Genomic DNA, 22,998 nt, shown 5'->3' on the forward strand with positions numbered 1-22,998 from the left:
TTTAAGTGTTATTTCTAAATTCTGAGATTCTGTGCTCTGTATGTATAACTGGGGTTTCCCTGGAACTTTGGGTACCTGTTTGACACCTAATACTAAGAGTTAGAGTTCTGCAGCTCTGAAAGTCAGCCTTACTCCATACAGCATACAACAGCATACAACTCCATAAAACTGTTAAAGAAGCTGAAAAAGACTTCAGTTAGAGATATGAATGAAGCTCATCTAGTTGGGATGAAGGTTAATCAGAATACAAGGTAAAGGATGATATTGTCTGTATTATAAAACTTTACTTCTATGTGAGACCAAAGGAAGAGATGTTTATTTTGTACAAAATTTAAATTTTTGTAGGACACAATCCAACTTAACCTGTCTGGCCAGTTCATTTAAAGAGCCTAAACACATGGAGCCTAGAATAAGGAATGAGATATTGTAATTCTGTATAGCTTAAAGTAATACCCTGATTCATTCCAGAGTGTTTTGAGCAGATAATGAAAAAGTATTTCCAAAGTCCTGTGAGGGACAGGAGGAAAACTGTGGAACTATTAAACTTCCCCACCTGGGAAATTCCTGATACTCCCTCAAGCATTAGGGACTCCCAGTTTAATAAACCAAGCCCTCGATCTTGAGGCTTGCTGTTATGAAACTTATTTCTGCAATGGGGAGGCTAAGCCTACCTATAATTATGCCTAAGAGTCACTTCCAGAGAACTTCTTTTGTTGCTCAGATGTGGCCTCTCTCTCTCTATGCCCACCTCTGCAAATAAACATATTACCTTTCCCCCATGTGTAACATGACTTCCAGGGGTATAAGTCTCCCTGGAACGTGGGACATCACTCCCAGGGATGAGCCTGGCCCTGGCATCGTGAGATTGACAACGCACTCTTGACGAAAAGGGGAAAAGAAATGTAACAAAATAAGGTTCCAGTGGCTAAGAGATTTCAAATAGAGTCAAAAGGCTGTTCTGGAGGTTATTCTTATGCAAGCTGCAGCTAGATATTGCAAATTGCCATGGTGTACCAAGCCCTAACCAACAGTATTCCTGCAAACTCTAATGAAGCTGAGACTCTATAAATGTTTCACTCACTAAATTTATTAAGCACAAACTTAGAACCTCCAGATTGTTCCTATGCCAGATAAGCCCTGAAATCCACAGGTAACAGTCTCTCCAAAGACACCAACTAGTTTTATTCCCTTACCCTATAATGTTGGCACCCCTTTTCAACATGAAGAAATTAGAATGATCATTGCCCAAATATCCTTGAAGATTGAGAGAATGATCAAATGAGAGGGAGGAGTTGTAACAGAGAAGATAGGATTTAACAAATGATTATGACTACTGAATCATTATATAGATATTTCTTTTTAGCCTCTAATGTATTAGAACAGCTAGAAGGAAATACCTGAAATTGTGGAACTGTAGCCCATACCATTCTTTGAAATTTCCTCTGTAACTACTTGCTAAACTGTATTTTGAAATTTATCACTCTTCTGCATATGTTATATTTCACAATAAAAATGTGTCTTCATATATAAAGGCGTTAGGATTTTAGAATTCAGAACTGATTCAGCAAACTGAGTAAGGCGTTCTTTCAAGATGTGATTAGTTATTCATACCAAATGTTATTTATTTTCTAGCTACTGAGACATTTAAAATACGAATTTTGACAGTAAATAAAAAAAAAAAAAAATGCCACAGGAGTCAACCTGCAGGAGCTTGTAATGGCCAAAGCTAGAATAATTTGAAAAACAAAGTAAATGATTATTGTATTGGATTTTAATCCATATAATAAAATAAATATCCATGCATCCATATTAATATAAATAAATAATCACATAAATTCTTAAGTGGTAGAGAAGAGACAATTCTTACTTACATAATAATTTTAATTATTAAATGTAGAAGGAAAGAAAAAATAATAAATTGCTATTAAGCAAATACCCCTGTAATAATTGTTGCAGATGAAATCCAACAATGGATGCTAAAATTAGTGGGTGAAAATTTGAGGAGAAATAGGATATATGCATAGTCTCAAAATGTCTTCACACAAGATACTTAATAATTTCAAAGGAAAATATAGTAATGTTACAGTGTGGGAATTTGCACACACCATGTTAACCAATCAAGGTTAACATCTCCAGTAATAAGACATACTGACACTAAGAACCCTTTGATATGATTTACTGGGAAGGAAAGGAAACAATGTCATTTCTGTGATATTCTTGCCCAAAATACCTAACCTCCTAACTTCAGTCATGAGAAAATATCAGAAAAACCCAAATTGAGAGACATTCTATAAAATTATTAGCCAGTATTTTTCTGAACTCTCATGGTCATGAAAGACAATGGAAGATTAAAGAATTGTCACAGGTTAGAGAAGATCAAGGAGAGATGGAAACTGAATACAAGTGAAATCCTAGATAGGTTCCTAGAGCAGAAAAAAGACATTACTGGAAAAGCTGGTGACATTTGAATAAGGTCTCTGGTTTAGTTTAAAATATTGTGCTAATATTAATATCCAGGTTTTGATCAGTTGTCCTATGATTATGTATGATGTTAATACTAAGGAAGATGGATGAGGAATATACAGAACACTCTCTACTATTTTTGAAACTTTTCTTTAAATTATTTCAAAGTAAAAAGTTTTTAAAACTTGAATAGAATACTAAAAAATAAAATGAAGTAAAAATGTTCCACACAATTGGAGGCCCAGACCAAAGCTTATCTTCAGAGTCCTAAGAAAGGGAACGTGCTATTAACTAGTAACGAGGAAAGAAGGGATTTGAGAGCAGTTAGATTCAGTTTGGGAGTTAGGGTCAGTAGGTAAGCAGGGATACAAATCAAGAAGTCCTCAAACTGATTGCAGTTCATTTTATTACTATAATATATAAGATAACATCTAGGACTTGTGGTATCTCAAAACTCTGAAGCTTGTTGACTATGTGAATCCACATTCTAATGGATGAAAGGATGGATAGAAAATGCTGCAGAAGTAAATGTTGGTAGTCATCTTAAAAACAGGCATGCCTTGATTAGCATTAAGGTTCAAAGTATAGCTAGTGGTGTTGAGGAGATGGAATCTTAGGAAGATTGGGAATCTTCTGGCTTTCAGTTATAGACAGACCAGCTCTAGTTCTTTATCAAAAAAAACTTAGGAAAAATGAAAATTTCTCGAAAAAAAATTAAATGATCCTTTTTACCCAAAAGTCTCAGTTCCATGGTGAGAGAGACAATTCCATCACGTCAGGGTTGTTTTATTTTGTTTTTTTGTTTGTTTGTTTGTTTTTTAAATCATCATCGAGTATGATATGGGTCCAGAGTCATGCAGGACAAACCTGACTGTCAAAGAGCTGCTCCTCTAGATGAATAAAGTCCTTAAGAAAGGGTTCATTGGCTCTTGGACTGGATGGACAGCCTACATCTACCCAAAGTAAGATTCATGATTTCTGTGACTCTGGTGGTGTCATATCTTCATCCTATGATTTTTATCATAAAATAAAGCAGGAATCATAGTAGGCATAGTTTTATTAAATTGACTACCATATTGTTTTTTTGGAATTATGTTGAAATAATGCAGAATAGTTGATTAAATAAGATTAAATAATAGTTGATTAATTATATATAAAGTTGAGAATAGGTTTAGTTAGTAAAATGTTGCAAAATTCAGACATGCTTAAAATTTTTAAATTAAGATATTCTAAATTAAGAATTTCTGTTTGGGTGATGGAGAAGTTTTGGTAATGGTAGTAGGAAGAGTAAGCACAACTTTGTCAATGTGATTAATGCCACTGAAAATCAGATTTGTATTACATCACCTGATTTACAGTTTTTTTCCCCTCAAGATCATAATTTACCATATGTACAAAGACTGCTGCTATTTGGATTCCCATGGATATCTTTATCTAGTACTTTGTTTGAGGGGAAATTGCCTTATGCATAATCTGAAATAATTGAAATAATAGGAAGTATAATGAGAGCCAACATTTAGAGGCTCCCTTGTGCTTCTTTCTCCTCTGCAAAATAAAATTATCTCTGGATGCATTCATGTTTTAAAATTTAAGCAGACTTGGTAAATGAATCTTGTTTTCTAAGTGTGCAAAGGGGCCATTATAAGATGGTTGGTATCCCTGAAACAGGTGTTAAAAGATCTTTTTAAACTTCCCAATATATTTGCAAATTTACCATGATGAAGTAGCAATTTGCAATATAGAGCTGATTACAGAGATCAGTTTATAAATTTTTTAAAATTCATCATATTGTTGCCTGTTCCTCTGCTTTGAAAATACGTATAACATAATTAATAATGTTCTCAGATGTTCCTGAGAGATTTGTTGACTTGCTTTGTTTTCAGCGGTTGGTAGAACTTCATTTAAAAAAGAAAGTCATTCGTATGTGTGGCTCCCAGGATCCACTTTAGAATCTGACCAAATTTTGCCTTCTTATTCACTTTTTACATAGATTCCACTCCCTTTCTCCATTCAAGTTTAGAAATCACAGTGTGATAAACTCAAAAGTCTAAGAAGAGGCCTGGTAAAGCGAACTGAGATGCCTTCTTTAGAAAATACCCTTTAAGGGTCATCTTATACCTTTGTTTTATGTCCCCTATTGGGGGCGGGGGGGGAGAGCAGTTTTTATCAGTTTAGGCTTTGGAGCCAGAAAAATGCAGGTATGAATACCAGTTCCACTGTGGACTTACAGATGTGTCACCTTGGGAAGGTTTCCCCAGCTGTATATGAAAATCAAGTCTCTACTTAATAGTAAAAAAGTAAAGGATGAAAACTTGAAATACTAGTTATTTAATATTTTTGTAATTTTATGGGACATCTATTCTTATTCCTCATATGTTAGAGAGTACATCTGTTTTCATGTATTGGGCTATTTGTTCCTAGAAACAACAGAATCCATCAACCCTGTTGGGCTAGGGTTCTTAGAAACAACAAAATCCATTCTGGCTAGTTGAGTAGAAGTAGAATTTATTGAAGGATATTAGATAGTTAAGCAAGCAGCCAGGCACAGAGCCCAACATGTTCCCTGGGTTGTTTTAGTGAAAATATCACGACAAGACTTACACAGGTTCCTGTCTACCCTGCTGCCCCCATAGAGACGGATGCTTACTCACCAGCTTGCTGCAGAATGGGTTCTCCATGTTTCCTCCTTACTTTATTTCCACAGCTACGTCCTGAGGAGGGCATCAGAGTGGTGTCACATGGTTACATGACTCTGCCTAGCAGCATAGGAGACTGGAGAAGCAAGTTTCCTGGCTTCTGTCTTTAGAGAAGTGAGATTTATGAAGAAAATTCCTCAGATATTTCAAGGGGGTTCAAAAAGTGCGGGGCAGGCAGAAAGCATAACAGCCTTCCAGGAACATTTTTGCTATAGTAGATTCATAAAAACAAAAATATTACAAATTTAAAAGGTGACTTTGGTTATTGTTCCTTCTTCAAATCTTATATTTTATTTTAAAAGTAGATGTTGTTTAGAGACAGACCTGTGTTACTTGTCATTATCATTCAAATTTTTGTCCCCATATATAGGACATCTTGACTTTGGTGAGCCATGAACACAAAACCCAAGCAAATTAAACCTAAGGGGAGGAAAACTCACTTTCCTTATTCCCAAAGTTGTGCTGCCTTTGTCATGAGTGTTATCACTAGCTGACCTGTTTCTCTACATGGAAATACTGAAATTCTTTCTCTCCTCCATGATGAGGGAAGCTGTCAATTTTCCGTTTCTGATTTTTTCCCCTTAGACATAATTCTGATAGTACTGATATTTTTTCCTTTAGTCATCATTCTCTTATCTTACCTGCTAACCTGGAAGTTATTGTGGCTAAATTGTATCTCAAAATTGTACAGTGTTAACATCCTAACACTGTAGATTACTCGATTCAAGAAAAAAACAGTCCTTTTTAAAAAAACTAAATATTTCTCTCTAGTTTTAAAAGAAATACGGCGTGATTATTGGAAATTTAACAACCAAAATGTCTAAAAAGGAAAATTAAAAGTTGCTCCCATCACATCCTTCAGAATTAACATTTTTGTGTACTTCCTTCCAGTTTTTTTCTCTGTGCATACATGCTTGTTTGTGTGACTGTTTAAGAAAGAAAGAGGGAAGCTGTTTTTACAAAACTAGAACCATAGTGTATCTAGTATTAAATCTTGCTATCTTCATTTATGTCATAAACAGTTTCCCATGTGGCTTAAAAATAATAATAGCTAATATTTATTGAGTGTTTACTGTGTAGCACTGTTCCGAGTTCTTTATATGTATGAACTTAAATTTTTCAAAAATCTGTAATATAGGTTCTATCATTATCCACATTCATTACATGAGGAAACTGAGATACAGAAAGATTTTAAAAACTTGTCCATGGTCATAACAGTAGTCAGTGATAGAGGTAGGATTCAAACCTAGGCCCAGCTCCAGAGTCTGTACTCTTAACAATTACACAACTCCTATGCTTGATTTAGAAACATTATTTGTGATATCTGTATGATATTCAATCATATATAGTATTAATTTTGCTTTTGTCACCCAATACTTTATTTTTGTAAACAATTTCCCTTGCCATTAAAATGGTTTGCAAGCATAGTATTTTTGTGTATTAGAAATATTTATTTTTATGACTATGCCCTGTGATTGAACCCTGGAGCTATTTCCAGTTTTTAAGTTTCATAAATAGTGCTGCAGTAGAGTCCCTTTATGGAGTCTGGGTGTAAAGTATCTTTGGGACTAGGGTCTCAATATATTAGCCATGACGAAGGGCCTTGTTTTAGGAATCTATGCCAAAGAAAAAGATATCCCACAATTTACAAGGGCAGGAGACAATTTTGGTAAATTGGTTTGTGGAAAGCCAAGAGAAATTGGACTGTTTTTGGCCACCTCTAAGGGCAGGTAGAACAAGAACCTTTTATGGACTTCCAGCATCTTGTCAGTCTACACAAAAAGGCAGATGAAATAAATGACAGGAAAACTGGAATGAAGGCAAAAAACATAATCAGAGTTGCTGTTGCAGTGAGGAGCAGGCAAGTTCATAAACTGAAGATACCATCTGTGGAGGAGGATCCATGTGGAGAAGCCCAGGCTGCAGCAGAAGGAGCACATCTTGGTCCCCATGTATATGAGTCACTAAGGCAGAAAAAGAAAAAGGTTGTATTTTCTCAGATTTAGGGAAGTGGGGATCAGCAGGCCTAGCAGAAAGTAGTTCTTTTTGCTTCTGAGCAGTTTGGCCTCCTACTTGCTGGAGACTCCAACCAATGAGATGATACCAACCATATTTGCACAAATTATTGAGAAAAATCTCTAAAGAACTAATAGTAAAGCTCAGGTCCAAATACACCTAAGTTGTTGACCGAGGAACAGGAAATGGAATCATTTCTAAGTGTGGCCAAAGAATCTGATAAACTTTCCTCTTGGAAATTCACTACCCAGGCAGGCTTAATGAAAGTAAAGTGTCTCTGGTGTTTATGGGAAGGGAATTTCCTTTGTCCTTGCTGGTATCTCATCCAGCTGTCTTCAGATATGGATCTCATGAGGGTTGACATGGAAGGAGCTGCTGTATGTTCAGCATATGACTGCAGCAAAGCTTAATTTGCCACTGAAAATAATAGATTTGACCCCTTTTTGTGAAAATGTGCCCAGGGGTAAGACCAGCAAGCCGGGAAATGTCATTAGCACCAAGAATGGGGAAACCATATAGACTGATAACCATTGATGCTGAGGGAAGGTTCATGTTAGCAACACTCTATTATACACATACCTTTAATCCAAAGTTCATCATAAATATTGTCTCCTTTATAGGTGCCATTGACATAGCTTTGGGGTCAGGCATTATTGGCATTTTTACCAGTTCATCCTGGTGGCATCCCACACTATTTAAGACCAGCATTAATAGAGGGGACCATGTCTCTGAACATTATACAAGACAGATTGCAGATTGTCAGCTTGCTGATGTTAATAACATTGGAAAATATAGCTCTGCAGAGGTGTGTACAGCTGTAGCATAGCTGAATGAATCTGTGACTCATTCTAAGTGTGCTCACTTAGACATAGCAGGTGTGATGACCAAGAAAGATGAGATTCCATCTTAGGAAAGATATGACCAGAAGCCAACAAGGATCTTAATAGAGTTCTCAATTAGATTCAGTTAAGAAAAGGATAATATTTAAATACTACAAAATCTCTACATTCTGCCTTAAATTGGACAGTTGAACTTTAAAACATTTTTGAATAAATGGATGAAAAACTTTTAAAGGAAACAAATAGTGACATTTAAAATGCAAAGAAAATGATATATATGTGTCTTGCGATTCTTTTTTTTTTTTTTTTTTTCATTTTATACATTGGCTGGAGTCTCCGTCAAGTAGGAGGCCAGTGTTCAGTGATTTTAAAGATAAAGCTAATGCCCTGCTTGGCAAGGGGGATTTTTTAAAAAGATATTCTAGATATGTTAATTAATTGGTTAAATATTACCTGATCACTATTTCAGTGTGTAATTGAATTGAGAGGCAAAATACTGCATTTCATGAACAAACCATGAACAAACTAACAGTAAAATTGTTCTCCAGAGAGTCTGTATAAACGTACTTTTCCACCACAGTATTTTGTTTTATCAATTTATAATTGTAAGTTCTGTGAGGAAAAAAACCATATCTGTTATTTTCTTACTACTGTGCTCATTATATAGTAGGTGCTCAGTAAATATTTGTCAAATAAATGAAATTTGTGTAATGACTGCCATTTGTGAACTTTCAAGTATTTTTCTTTTTTCTCTTGCTTCTTTTCTTTATATACTGCTTTCACACATGCATGTTTCTTTATATACTGCTTTCACATATGCATGTTTAATATATGCAAAATTAGCTTTTTACTGTTTCACCTGTTTTGAAGTACCAGGTATGCAGTGAGGATATGTTGGTGCTACAAAGAGTATTACAAAGTTTAAATTTATTTTTTCACATTTGACTCTAGGCTTTTCCAGCACACAATTTACTTCTGCATCTATTGAAATAAACACGATTTTTTGCCTTTAATCTGTTGATGTGGTGAATTACCTCAAATAATTTTCAAATGTTAAACTAAACTTGCATTCTTTACTTAAACTTACCTTGGTCATGATATAAAGTTCAGAGGTAAGATAAGTTTGTACTTTTCTCATACTATGTATGTGGGTTTTTAGTATCAAGATTTTAATAGCCCCATAAAATTACTTGGGAATAATTCTTTTCTTTTCTCTGAGAGACTTTCTGTAAAATTGAAATTACCTTTGGGCAAAGGACCTGAATAGACATTTCTCCAAAGAAGGTATTCAGATGGCCAAAAAGCATGAGAAGATGCTCCACATCATTAGCCATTAGGGAAATGCAAATTAAAACCACAATGAGATACCACATCACACCCACAAGGATGGCTATTATTAAAAATGTCACACACACACATACATACACACACACAAACAGAAAATAAATGTTGGAGACGATGTGGAGAAATTGGAATTCTGGTGCATTATTGGTAGGAATGTAAAATGGGGCAGCCACTGTAGAAAGCAATATGGCAATCCTCAAAAAATTGAATATGAAGTTACATTTGACCTGGCAATCCCACTTCTAGGTATATACCCAAAGAATGTGAAAATGGGGTCTCAAACAGGTATTTGTACACCAGTGTTTATAGCATCATTATCCACAATAGCCCAAAGCTGGAAACAACCAAAGTGTCCATCAACGAATGGATAAATAAAATGGAATATTATTAAGCCATAAGAAAAAAATGAAGTTATGAGACATGCTACAACATGGAAGAACCTTGAAAACATTATGATCAATGAAATAAGCAAGACATATAAGACAAACATTGTGTGACAATGACTTATAAGCAAATTCACAGAGAGAGGAAGCAGATTAGAGGTTCCGGGGGGCGGGGGGGGGGGAGGCAAAGGCGGGGAGGGCAAAGATAAGGAAGGGGGAAAGAGACAGAGTGTGTTTGTAAAAAAAATTCTGCACTTTAAACCCTGTCTCAGAGTCTTCTTCCAGGAAACCCAAGCTGCAGCACCCCGTTTCCCTTAAGGAAGTCCAAGTGAGTCTGTTCCTTGCAATTTAAGGAATACAATTATCATAATTTTAAAGAGAGTCACCATATTATTGCTGTGATGACTACTATAACTCGTTCACAGAAAACATACAGACAGACATAGGGATATAAGAAAGACAAAGCTAATGGGAGAGACTTTTAAATTATATATGTCAGGGAAGAGGTCAAAGTTTACTCACTGAGACCCATATTGAAAAACAAAACAAACAGCTTTCAAAAAAAAGATGGAAACTGTTTGGTAAAATTCATTCATAAAACTGTCTGGGTCTGGTGTTTTCTAAGATGGAAGAATTTTTAACTGTTTATTCAATTTCTGTAAAGGTTTGGGATTATTTAGGTAATCTATTTCTTCTTTAATCAATTTTGATAATTTATATTTTTCTAAGGATGTGCCCATTTCACATATGTTTTCAGAATTTAGACAAAATTTGTTCAGAATGTACCTTTTATGTCTGCTACAACTATAATTTTGTCCCCTTTCTTCAATTGTGTCCAATCTCCTATTTGTCTTACTTATTACATTTCTGATGTCAATTTCTATGTATTTTTCATTTCTAGAAATACCGTGATTTTTTTTTTCAGATCTACCTATAATTTTGAAAGTCTCTTGCTCCTTAGGTATACTTTTGATACTTCTTTTATTTCTTTAAACATGCTTATTATATATTCTTCCATAATTAAAATAGCTACAATTCTATGGGTCTCATTCTATAAGTTGTTTCTGATGAGTTGCTCATGTGTTGAATGATTTTATGATGGCAAGTTCATTTTATCCTTGGAACTTTATCTGTTGGAAGTCTTTGAGGCCCGGGGTGAAAGTATTTTCCTGTCGAGGGATTATTTGTAAGTCCCCTGTTCTGGTGTGCTAACACGGCCACTTTGCAAAACACCAGAAATGGATTGGTTTTTAAAAAGGGAGGTTATCTGGTTACAAAGTTAGTCTTAAGACCTTGAAGTGTCCAAGGTAAGGCGTCAACAATAGGGTACCTTCACTGAAGGATGGCCAGTGGCATCCGGAAAACCCCTGTTAGCTGGAAAGGCACGTGGCTGGCGTCTGCTTGTTCCCAGGTTGCATTTCAAATGGTGTTCTCCAAAATGTCAGCATCAGCTTTCAACAGCCGTCTTCAAACTGTGTCTCTCAGTAGCTCTCCAAAATGTCACTCATAGCTGCTCTGTGCTTCTTCTGTCTGTGAACTCTTTTTATAGGACTCCAGTGACTTAATTAAGACCCACCCTAAATGGATGGGGTAACACCTCCATGGAAATATCTATTCAAAGGTCTCACCCAGTTGATTGAGTCATATCTCCATGGAAACACTCAATCAAAGGATTCCAACCTAATGGACACTAATATGTCTGCCCCCACAAGATTGCATTAAAGAACATGGCATTTTGGGGGACATAATACATCGAAACTGGCACAGCTCCATAGTTAGTGTGCTTCTAACCTCAAGCATGCCTAAGGGTGGGCCTATGATTAGGAATTCTCAGGTGCACCTTTCCTCCCCATATCTCATGATCCACCCTGAGCTGACTCAGGCAGGTACTGTCTCCCCCTAGAGGGGCAGGTGTGTGTGTGTGTGTGTGTGTGTGTGTGTGTGTTTTCCATCTCATTCCCTGTGAAGTGGCAGGAAAGGAGGGGCTGAGATCTTAGCTTTATGTAGGGGTCTCTTATGCAACCTCCTATTTTACAGGCCCCAGACTTGTCCTCTGACTCCCAGCTCTAGTCTAGACCTGCAAGGTTGGACCACTGCCTCCAGGCCTCAAGATTCTTTCCTACCTCAGAGGATTCAGTTATTTTCCTGACAGCTCAACTATGTGTTTAGAAGACTTTTTAAAAATATTTATTCAACATTTTTAGTGTTCTATTCTGAGAGTTTTCTCCTGACATCAAGTCTACCATATTTGAAGAAATGGGAATTTAGATAATTTTTTTTAAAAAGAGGAAAATGTGGGTTTTAAATTTTATGTGATAACTTCTTCAGAAGTTACACTCGTAGATCAACCTGCATTTTCTAGATCACAGTCCATAGCAGGGAAATAAGTGAAAACATAGCAGTGGCTATGATTTTGGGGGCTGATAATAATAGAAAGGGCTCTATGCTAAGTACTTTACAGGGATAATCTCATTTTATCCATCATCACTATTGTATGAGATAGCCAATACAATTTTCACAATAAAGGTGAAGACACAGACTTGGAGAGTTGTGTGACTTGCCCAAGATCACACAACTAATAAGTAATTCATAATGCTGATCTTGGATCATCAAGAAAAGGTTAAATTATTCTTGATGCAAGCTATTTATGCTTAGCACATTGCTATTTTAAAAGGTAAAAATATGTGATACATCTTAAATTTCCATTTAAATTGTGAAGTTGCCAGATCAATGTAGTGTTACTTTATTAAAAAGATAAGCATATCAAAGGAATATAAAAGGCAATTTACCCTCCTTCCTCTAAGAAAAATTGCTCTTAGAATACCTCCCAAGGATATTTGTAGTTATAAAATCCCCAAAGACATTTGTTAGCTTGGATGAGAGGGAAAACTTTGGCCAAGGACTTGAGAGATTCATTGCTAGATTTGCTTCTCCTTTGTTTCATAATTCATTCCAAACTACTTCTCTCTCACAACTTTAGCCAACTGCCTGGTATTTAGTTAAAGTATTAAAACATACTTCTCTCTTTGAATGTGTTTTTTTACTTTTTAAAAATGTATATATATATTTTTTCCATTAAAACCTTAATTTTATGAATCAGACTTGGAAATTTTGACTTTCTGATGTAGTTATTTCATATGATGATATTTGAAGTATTTTTTCCTCAGGCAGTGTTTGTAATCAGCCTTCTTTTTCTTGTGTGACAGTGTTTCCTGTTTCCCAGTTTGGGGGTGGATGTGGAAACTACAGTGTCTGTTTGCTTTTATCAAGCAAGTTTTCATTCTCCTTAAGAAACCAAGTCAGTCAGTCCAGGAAAATCAGGAAAAAGACTGCTGGTAAGAAGTTCCTTACCCAAATTCAAAAGTGGGCAATTTCCCTGGTGATTTAACTCCCTGTGTGCCAGACCAGTAATGAAGGCCTGTGCTGCTGCCTCCAGAGTCTTCACCGGCATCCTCTGGGCACTTGCACTGAAAAAAGTGCACAAGTCATCATCACTTTGGAATTTATTAACCCACCCCCACCCCTCACTTGCATCTCAAGAAATCTACTTTCTTCTTTACAGTGGGCCCATTCTCTTTACATCTGGAAGCTCTACCCTCGAGGAGGGTTAATGGGGCCAATATTCAAGCTCACTGGGGTCATTTTTGCCCATTTTATGTGTGGGGGAAGGAGAGAAGAGAAAATTATCTTATAATTCTTTTGCAAAGAAGATGACACACTAGTTTTTATCTCAATAATTATGTATCACACTTTGTTTCCAAGACACGTTAATTGTATATGCTAAACCAGAACTTATTTTGGAAAATTCTTTGATCCTCTTCTCAACTTTTTAACCAAATAAACCTGGGTGTGTTTCTTACTACTGGTACATCTTTTTCTCATTTGTGAAATGGCTTTAAAAACCCTATACTCTGAGAGTAAGTCATACATATAAATGACATACAAAAGCTCAAATTCAAGAGTTCATGTGACAGTAATATTCAGGAAATGGTTCTAAAGGTTTTTTACTTATCCTTTATTTCCCTGGTAGAAGGATAAATGAGCATTTTTCCTTCAGAAATTAAAAGAAGACTTAAGGAGAAATATAAAACTATTCCCATAGCTACAAAGTTAACTTCATTTTCTTCCATCCATTGCTACTTGATTGCACTAGTCTTACCCTCTGTCTTCTCTCCTTTCTTTTCTCCTTCCCTTCCTTTACAGTTGAGCTTCTGTGATCTCTCAAAGAGAGAGTGGAAATTAGTTTCTTTTTAAGAATTTACTTTTTCATTTCAAAGCTGGAAAGAGACTTGGAAAAAAGTTTCAAACTTCATAATTTTGCTCCACATCCTTTAGAAAAGGTGAATAAAGCAGGATTTTTGAGTCAGAACCTTAGCCTTCTCCTGTTCTCTATGTGTTCCCATATATCTCCTTTCTTTAACTCTCAGCATTAGTTTCAGTTTCAATAGGTAGAAATTGGCTTTACTAATGTCAGCGTCTGTTTTCTTATGAGATATTTTAGGTACAAGAAGCTGGGTAGATAAAATGAAAGTTTCTTTCTAGAACATAATGATCTTAAAGAAAAGTTGGCATCAGGGGACCAGCTAAACACACACACATGTGACATGCAACACTCCTACAATTAGTTACCATGTCCAGAAGTGACGTACCTTTGACTGACTTTTTCAAGCAGGAGATGGTACCTTGGTAAATGTAGTTTCCTTATACTGGGGATAGGCTCCATTGTATTTGTTTTTTCCATTTAAAAGTTGTGCTTGAAATGTGTGTAGATGGTATTTGTCTACACTAATTTTCTTGTAACAGGACTGTTAAATGTTCATCAGATTTGAATCTTCTCCCCCCACTCACCAACTCTGAATTTATTCATTCCAATACCTATTTATCTTGAGTTTAACTTGATATTGCATTTATCATAGCTAAATAAATAGCTAGATAATTTGCCAGTTATGACTATATTCTGAATTGTGCCAGCCACCAATATGAGCCTATGGAAACTAAATATAATGTGCGAGCTATGATCTTCTATGTTGTTATCTTATAGACACTGTAACAATAGTACTGAAGCTCTATTAATGTGAAAAGTAGAAAGTTATTACATGCTTAGAAGTCAGTAATATTTCTGCAGAAATGTCTGAATATTTTATGAGCTTTGCTATATTTCATGATTGAAAGTGACATCATAAGGACTACATTAACACAGATTTACAGGAGCTCAGAAATAGCAGGGTTTATGAGGCAAGATGGGAGCATGGCCTTGGAAGTCAGACAGGTATGAAGTGAAGTCTCAACCCTTCCACACAGCTGGCTGTGTCATCTCAGGCAAAGCATTTCTCTGAGCCTCTGTTTATTCATCTGTGTAATAGTACTATTTGCGGGTGTTGCAATGATAAAGTTAATGAATATATGAGAAGTCCTTGGAATATTTTTATCTCTATGACTGTTCCTTCCATTTTTAATTCTAAGCATCTACTTCTATTACTATTAGAGACCAGGCTCCTTATCTCCCAATTGAGTTCTCTTGTTGTTTGTACCACTCTGGTTCAACAAGCTGTGTTATATACCTTCTCTTAGGTGCTGTGAAAAATACCGAAGAAGGCGATAAGATGAACAATTGTGTTTTCATCTCTCCCTGCTCGGACTGTCATCACTTAGTATGAGCTACAGCTGCTTAAATGTCTGTCCAGAGTTTTCAATGAGGTCATAAGTTCCTTGAAAACAGAATCATCATTGTATACTTTTATAATATAACCCAACACTCAGAGCATTGCTGGTCGTATTGTAGGCTTGGCTATTTAATGAGAGAATATCTTTAAAAATTATAATGCTAGAGGGATCATGTTGACAAGTAGAAGTGGTTGTGTTTGTGGAGAGAAGGGGAGTCGAATACGTTGACCTCTCACTTCCCCTCCAGTCCTAGTGTTGTGCCATTCTTCATAAACATGTTAAGTGATTGGGTAAAAAGCAAATTCAGAGAAACATCAAAACTCAAATAGAAAAATGTTACGTGGACTGGTCATTTTACAGTATGGTACTTATTTGTGAGATCATATTTATGCTCAAATTGTGTACAGCCTCACATAGACCCAGACCATGATCCTGATGTTTATAACAGAATCTGTAAGAATGATTGCTTGCCAAAATATTCCTGCTAGCTGCTGCTAATGTTATAACTGTATTTTGTGATCTTCTGTAATCTACTTTTGCCATATTGTAGCTCAAGGTTAATGCAACACGAACAATATTATTTAGACTTGTGTCTTAGGGGCATGAAGTTCTAATTTGGGGTGAAAATGACCAAATATATTGCTTTCTAAGCTTTATTGCTTTTTGCTAGTTCTCATTTTTCCCCATCCCAAGTTATCAAACATTCTATAAGACTTAAAACTTTTTGCTTCTAAAAAATACTGTCAGCTATTTAATTGCCTGAGAAAAAGGAAGGGGAGAGCGTTTCACAGGTTCTAAAAAAAAGAGAAAGGTAGTCAATCCACTTGGGGTTTCAGGTACAATTATAGCAGCACCTAGGCCTTTGGGGCAAAGATCATCCCGTGAAAAGCCAGGGAAATGGAAAATGTAATTTCCATTATCCTCTCAGGATGGGAAAGGGTGGAGTTGGATTCTTTTTTCTAATTGCTTTCAATTCCTGGTTCTTATTTTCTTGCCACCAGCAGGCATATATAAAGATTTTGGGAAGACATGAGGTTATCATCTTGGTTGTTAAACAGCAAAGTAACAAAACAACATAGCATCAGGAAAAGGGGCCCTTGGCAAAATGCTTTAAGTAAGTTTTTAAAAAACAGGCAAGTGGTCCCACCTTTGTTGAGATTTTAGGATATGGTGTGAAGGTGTTTTTCAGTCCCCACACTCCCAACAGCAGACACCTTTCCACCAGCAAATTGAGCAGAAGACCAATTTAGAAAGCAAGTAGAAAGTGAAGCTGCCCTGCTTGAAGCCATGGTGAGAACACGGGGTCCTCTCTGCCAGCCAGTTTCTCTCTGCCCCCTTATTCTCCATTGTAGCACTAGAGGCATCCCTGCTTAAGCAGCTGGAGAACCACTGGTCTATTCCTTCTTGTTTCTACCTAATCCATGCAGCTTAACTTTTTATGCTCACTGACACCTTTAAGAATCCGATAAAAGCTTTGGACTCTATTTCTAGAAAAAATGTCCATCCACTTAAAATTTTGCAAGCAATTATTATATAGGACATTCATGGGCCACCCCACTACCACCACCACCACCAGGCATACTTAAGTCCCCCAGATCCAAACCCCTTTTAAAAGTCATATTGCATCTTCCTCACATTAAACAAAAACAACACAAAACAACAACAAACAAAAGCAAGATAGGATAATGTCAGCCACCTATATACACTACACCCTAGTCACTTTATTTTTATATTCATTTTATTGAGATATATTCACATACCATGCAGTCACACAAAACAAATCGTACATTTGATTGTTCGCAGTACCATTACATAGTTGTGCATTCATCACCAAAATCAATCCCTGACACCCTCGTTACCACACACACAAAAATAACAAGAATAATAATTAAAGTGAAAAAGAGCAATTAAAGTGAAACAGAACAGTGGGTGCCTTTGTTTGTTTGTTTCCTTCCCCCATTTTTGTACTCATCCATCCATAAACTAGACAAGGGGAGTGTGTTCTTTTACGGCTTTCCCAATCCCATTGTCACCCTCATAAGCTACATTTTTATACAATTGTCTTCAAGATTCATGGGTTCTGGGTTGCAGTTTGATAGTTTCAGGTATCTACCGCCAGCTACCTCAATTCATTAGAACCTAAAAGAGGTTGTCTATATTGTGCATAAGAGTGCCCACCAGAGTGACCTCTCGGCTCCCTTTGGAATCTCTCTGCCACTGAAGCTTATTTCATTTCCTTTCATTTCCCCCTTTTGGTCAAGAGGATGTTCTCCATCCCACGATGCCGGGTCTACATTCCTCCCCGGGAGTCATATTCCACGTTGCCAGGGAGATTCACTCCCCTGGGTGTCTGATCCCACGTAGCGGGGAGGGCAGTGCCTAGTCACTTTTTAAAGTTGTTTTTGGAGTGAAACTATCAGGTAACCTAGATTCTAGTTACAGCTCTGCAGCTGTGAGCTGGGTTGCCATGTGCAGGCCATTTAAGACTTCTTTGGGCCTCAGTTTTTCTATCTGAAAAAATAGGATTTGACTGGGTTACAGTTGAGGTCTCTTCCAGCTCAAGTATTCTGGAATTTTGTTAACCAAATTGAGGTGAAACATGAAATCAATATTCTTCTCTACTACCCACTATATGGTATTTGCATCTATTCATTCATTTTTAGCTGGTGAGGGAATGGCATTCCCATTAGCTCAGGCTAGTTGGAAAGTTGTAGATGATAAGCAGGATAGTATTTACATCTGCATATAGAAAGAGAGTTTCGTTGGTAAGTTTGATGAGTGAGGCTTTTCTTTCTTTCTTTTCTTATCCAGTTATCCCTGTGTTCTTATTATCCTCTTCTTATAATTCCATCATCCTCTTCCCTAAGCAAAAAGAAACTTGACTTATCGCCTTCCTTTTCCTTGACTCATTCACAGCGGTTAGCTACTTCCCTGAGCTAAGCTTTATCTAAAGTTTGGGTTAGATGGTGGAAAAGAAAATGGTGATTGGCAAGGTTCAGTGAATGGGGTGCTAATGTAGAGGCACATTTATGGAGATAATAAATAAAGTTAAGTAGAAGCATAACTCAACAGAGAAAAAGGGGCAGGACTGCTAATGTGATGCAACTAATTTTATAATGTAGCCTCCTTGAAATTAACTCTGTCACTCCCCTTCTGAGAAAAAGGGGAATTCCTTGGTTGGGGCAATCATTTTCTCCCAGGCTGTAAAAACCCAGTAAATGATAGGATGGACTAAAATTACAATTTTATTGAACATGGACTTTGCATCAGGCACAGTAATAGAAGCTTCATAGCTTTTTATCTCCATTCAATTATTATAACTGCCCTTTGTGATTGGTGCAATTATTTTCTGTTTTCTGAGGAGGAAACAGGTTTAGCAAGTAAGTCACGCCATCCAGGCAGCAATCACAGAGCGAGAATTCAAGCCGAGGTTATTGGATTCTAAAGCTTTTCCATCTGTGTTGCAAGCCCCCTGGACAACCAGTAAATAACTAGTGAGAGGTCAATGGGTTTTACTGTGTCCTATAAAAACTATGTCTGCCCTTAGTGCATCTATCTACAGCTAGGTTGGTCACTATTGCTCTCTCTCATTTTCTGTAGGCAATTACAATTTTTGAGATAATTTTTGAAATGAGTGGTGCCCCTAGAATGGAAAATAACCACGGACAGGTTTCTCTCTGGGATAAAAAGGTTGTTGTTTTTTTGTTGTTGTTTTATTTTGATTTGTTTTTATTTCCATCACTCTGCCTGGCACCTTGGAGGAACCCAATGAATGCTTCAAGTGAATAACTGCATGTATGTGAGTGTGAATGAAGAGCAGTTCATTCTCTACTGTTTAAATGAGCTGATTTTGCAATAGTGAATACAGAAAGCAAACTTGTAGTATTCCATGCAAGTATGACTTTACTGCCTATATCCCAGAAAATTCCCGTATTACTTTGTACCTGGCTCTTGGAAGCTCTGATGGGTTTTTTTTTTATATTCCATTTGCCAAATCCCTTTGTGCAGGTTACAAGTAAAGTATTACACCACTTTCTCTGGAAAAGGGACTAATTTTACATTGTAGTGATTATACCTGCTCTATACAAAGTCTTGATGTTTTTGTGTGTGTTTTTTTAACCATTTTCCAATTTAATAGCTCAAGGAAGAAGACTGTCCCAGGGGAACCATGACACAACTTTACAATTTACTCATTGTACAATTGTCCTTCAGTGCTAAAATGATAATTAAAAAAAAAAAATAGTAAAGATGAATATGAAAAGGAAAGGCCTAGAATAACTAAGCTTGAAGGTCATTAATGACACTAAGAGGAGTAAAAATGATAAAGTGAACACAGAAAATCATATTCTGTGAAAAATGAAATAGGATTCCTCTTAGCAAGAACAAAAAAAGTAAGGAAAAAAAAAGGATGGATGAAATATTTTTGGTACATTTTGGGAGGAGGGGAATAAGGACTGTGCCCAAATGAATAATTCTGAGTTGGAGCCAAAGAATGGGTTCCAGCTCTTACCAGAATTTCAGAGCAAATTTCTTTTAAAATGTAGGTCAATAAGAACACATAGGAAGAGAAGCCTGCCTTCCTGGAGACATTTATCTGTTCCTCTGGTAAGAAGGTCCAGTATCAGTTAGTCTGTGAAGAGTGTTGAGCCTTTCTGACTGATGTGGAGAAAAAAACGGTTCAGGCCGGGTGGGTTTCAGTCTCCCTCATGACCTATGCTGAGACTATAAAACTATCATTGTGAATGCCATGATCCCCTTCTCCATTCTTCTCGTTGTCATTGGGGAAAGGCATCCATTACCTAGAAAGCGCAGCACTGGGAAAATGTGCATAACTCAGATTGTTTTTTTGCAATTCTGACTGTTGTGTTTAAATAAAACTCTTGACAGAAATAAAATAAAATGCTGCCCACATGTGGGCCATATGCTGAGTTAAAAGGTTGCTGTGGGAAATGATATAACATTCGTCTCTATGCCTATGCATTGCCTGGCACAAACTCCGAATAAATGTACTAAGTTGTAATGCTAGCTTTTCTTTTTCATGTTGTTAGAAATAAAACAACATCAACAAAACAGTCACTGTCTCAAATTGCTGAGCTCTTGTTATTTACTTTGGAAGCCATGTTCTGGTATGGAGGGTTTTGCTGTGTCCTCAAGTGCAGTATTTCAGAAGCCCCGTTTTGGCCCCACTACCATGCAGGAGATGATTAGAGAGTACAGAATGAATTGATGATCAAGTTTGCTTGAGGTGATAAATGAAAAGACAGTGTCAACAAAATCCATTCATGTCCACCTCTGGGTTTTTTGCCAAATGTTCTTGCTGTGACCTACTTCTGTGGATAAGAAAAATGATTTTGCCATCCTTCTGTGACATTATGGCTATAGTCAGCTGTTCCAAGTGTCGTGGTGTAGGTGGCCTTACGAGAATAAGCATTAATTATTTTCAGACCGCTTGATGCACCACTCTGTGGTATCTATATTTGAATTCTAAGAATGCACAATCGCTCTCTATTATAGGTGATCTTGTGGATTAGGTCTTCTGAGTTAAACAGATGAGGATGACACAAGATATACAGGGAAAGTAAACACTTGAAAAACTGGTAAGCCATGGTGATTAAGATCCAAACCATGCCTTGGTGTTTGAGAATGACCCTTGGAACAGTCTTCACATTGGTCAGTATTACCACCTGCTTAATTCTTAACATTTGAAATCATTTTGCTGATGGAGGTCTTTTCTTCAGTTTATGTTTTTCAGCATGAAGTTGTTGTTTTCACCTGATTCTAATTCTTGAAATGCTTGGAAATGACACCCAGACAAATTACTTTGAAGGAAATCTCCAAGGAATCCCCAGACCCCCCCTCTGTGATAAATATGTCTTTGCAGAACCAGGATTTGAGGGAGATGTGCATTAGCCAGGGACCTCTTGGTCTCTGCCCCCTTGGTCTCAATTTGGAGGGGCCAGTGAAGCAGTACAGGGCAAAGTGATAGGCCAAGTTTTAAAAACTAGAACCTTTGCAGGCCACAGTGCTATGCCAAGTCACCTGGAAGTATTAGAGAACAGGGACTGAAAATAATATAACTATTTTCTTTGACACCCCTGTAGAAAAGTATTATACCTGGATTCTAGCTATACAATTCATTAATTCAATCATTTGTTCATTCCAACCAACAAATATTTACTGAAAGATCAAGTGTGTAAGACCTCACGGAGAGGGAGACAGAGATTTAGATACAAGGAAGTGTTGGGAATTAAAAACCACCAGTGCTCTCTCTCTTTCTTTGAATCCCACTCTAAGAAGTGGCTCTCCAAAATAAGCAATTCAAGTGTTTAGTAGATGATGAACATGAACATAAAGCTGGTGTATTTGAAATTATACACCAAGGATGGTGACCAAGCTGTAAGGGGTCTTTCTTGTACACTGCCTACCACTTCTGAAACTCAGTGCCATTTTAAACAGCAAAATTGGGGGGAAGGGGGAAGGATTACATCCAATTTCATTCCCCTACTGTGCAGCAGATGTGCCCACAGGAACAACTGCGCAGTGTGAGGTTGTCAGGTTTCCAAAAGAATTTAGCTAATGGGCTTCATTGCTCATAGACCTCGAAACCTGGAGAATCAATGTGAAGGTTAGAGACAAGTATAGAACTTGAGGCTTCTGAGAGAAAGTTAGTGATGAAGTTTTGTGGGCAGTTTTTTAACTTGGGAGCTCTAATTTGCCACACTCAAAATATGAAGCAGCTGCCCCTGCATAGAGGGAAAGAGAGCAGATGTGAATGCATGTGTTAAAAGTCAGTTAATTTAAACTTAAGGGAAAAGTTCTTGTCTGGGGAGAAGGGCAGAATGTTGAAGGTGCTGCGTAGCATCTCCTCCAGAGGCATTTCAGAATAATGTCTCTCTTGAATTGTTTAGGTGTACAGTTAATGGGAAAAGCTGACTCAAGGCTGCCTCCAGGCTTAGCAGAGAATATATTCTGTGTACCACTATAAACATTAGAAAAGGCCTGAAAATCACTGGCAGAAAAACTGTTATATAGTTCAAACTCCCCTAAGGAAAAAAAAATGTTTATGAAATTCAACTTTAGTAACCTGAATCATGAGCTACTTGTTTTCTGCAAACGTCAGTGTTAATAGTATCTGTACCGTCAACTATTTCATGAAATTACATTTTCTGATTCATTTTTCTTTCCACTTAAGAATGTTTTTCTTTGCACCAGAAATTTCCTCCTTGATTCAGAAAGGACCATAGCAATCAGTTGCCAGCTTGCTGCTGTGACCCAGGTGACAAGGGAATGCCCCTTTAGAAGTCCTCACCCCACTCCACGTCCTCCAGTCCATGTGGTTGCCTCAGATCGTGCGCATTAGTTGAGAGCAGAACTAAGCACCCGGGGTAGAGTGTGGCACTCCAGGGTTGGGTGAGCTAATGCTGAAATTTACTGGAAACCTGGGCTGACTCACCTCCACCCCCACACTGACTTATCACCCTGCGATGGTCTTTGTGCACTGTTTAAACATTCCCCTTGGTCCAAAATTTAATTTAGTGTAGGCATGAGTTGTACAAGTAGAAGGAAAGATAGAAAGAGTATGTTTGAAAAGAG

General features: G+C 37.0%; 1 pseudogene; it reads left to right on the top strand.

Moving 5' to 3' along the window:
* Positions 1 to 6,749: 6,749 nt before the first annotated feature.
* On the top strand, positions 6,750 to 8,164 carry LOC119539405 (annotated as a pseudogene).
* The last annotated feature ends 14,834 nt before the right edge of the window (positions 8,165 to 22,998 follow it).

The sequence above is a fragment of the Choloepus didactylus genome, chromosome 7 (genome assembly GCF_015220235.1).
Source record: "Choloepus didactylus isolate mChoDid1 chromosome 7, mChoDid1.pri, whole genome shotgun sequence".
NCBI lineage: Eukaryota > Metazoa > Chordata > Mammalia > Pilosa > Megalonychidae > Choloepus > Choloepus didactylus.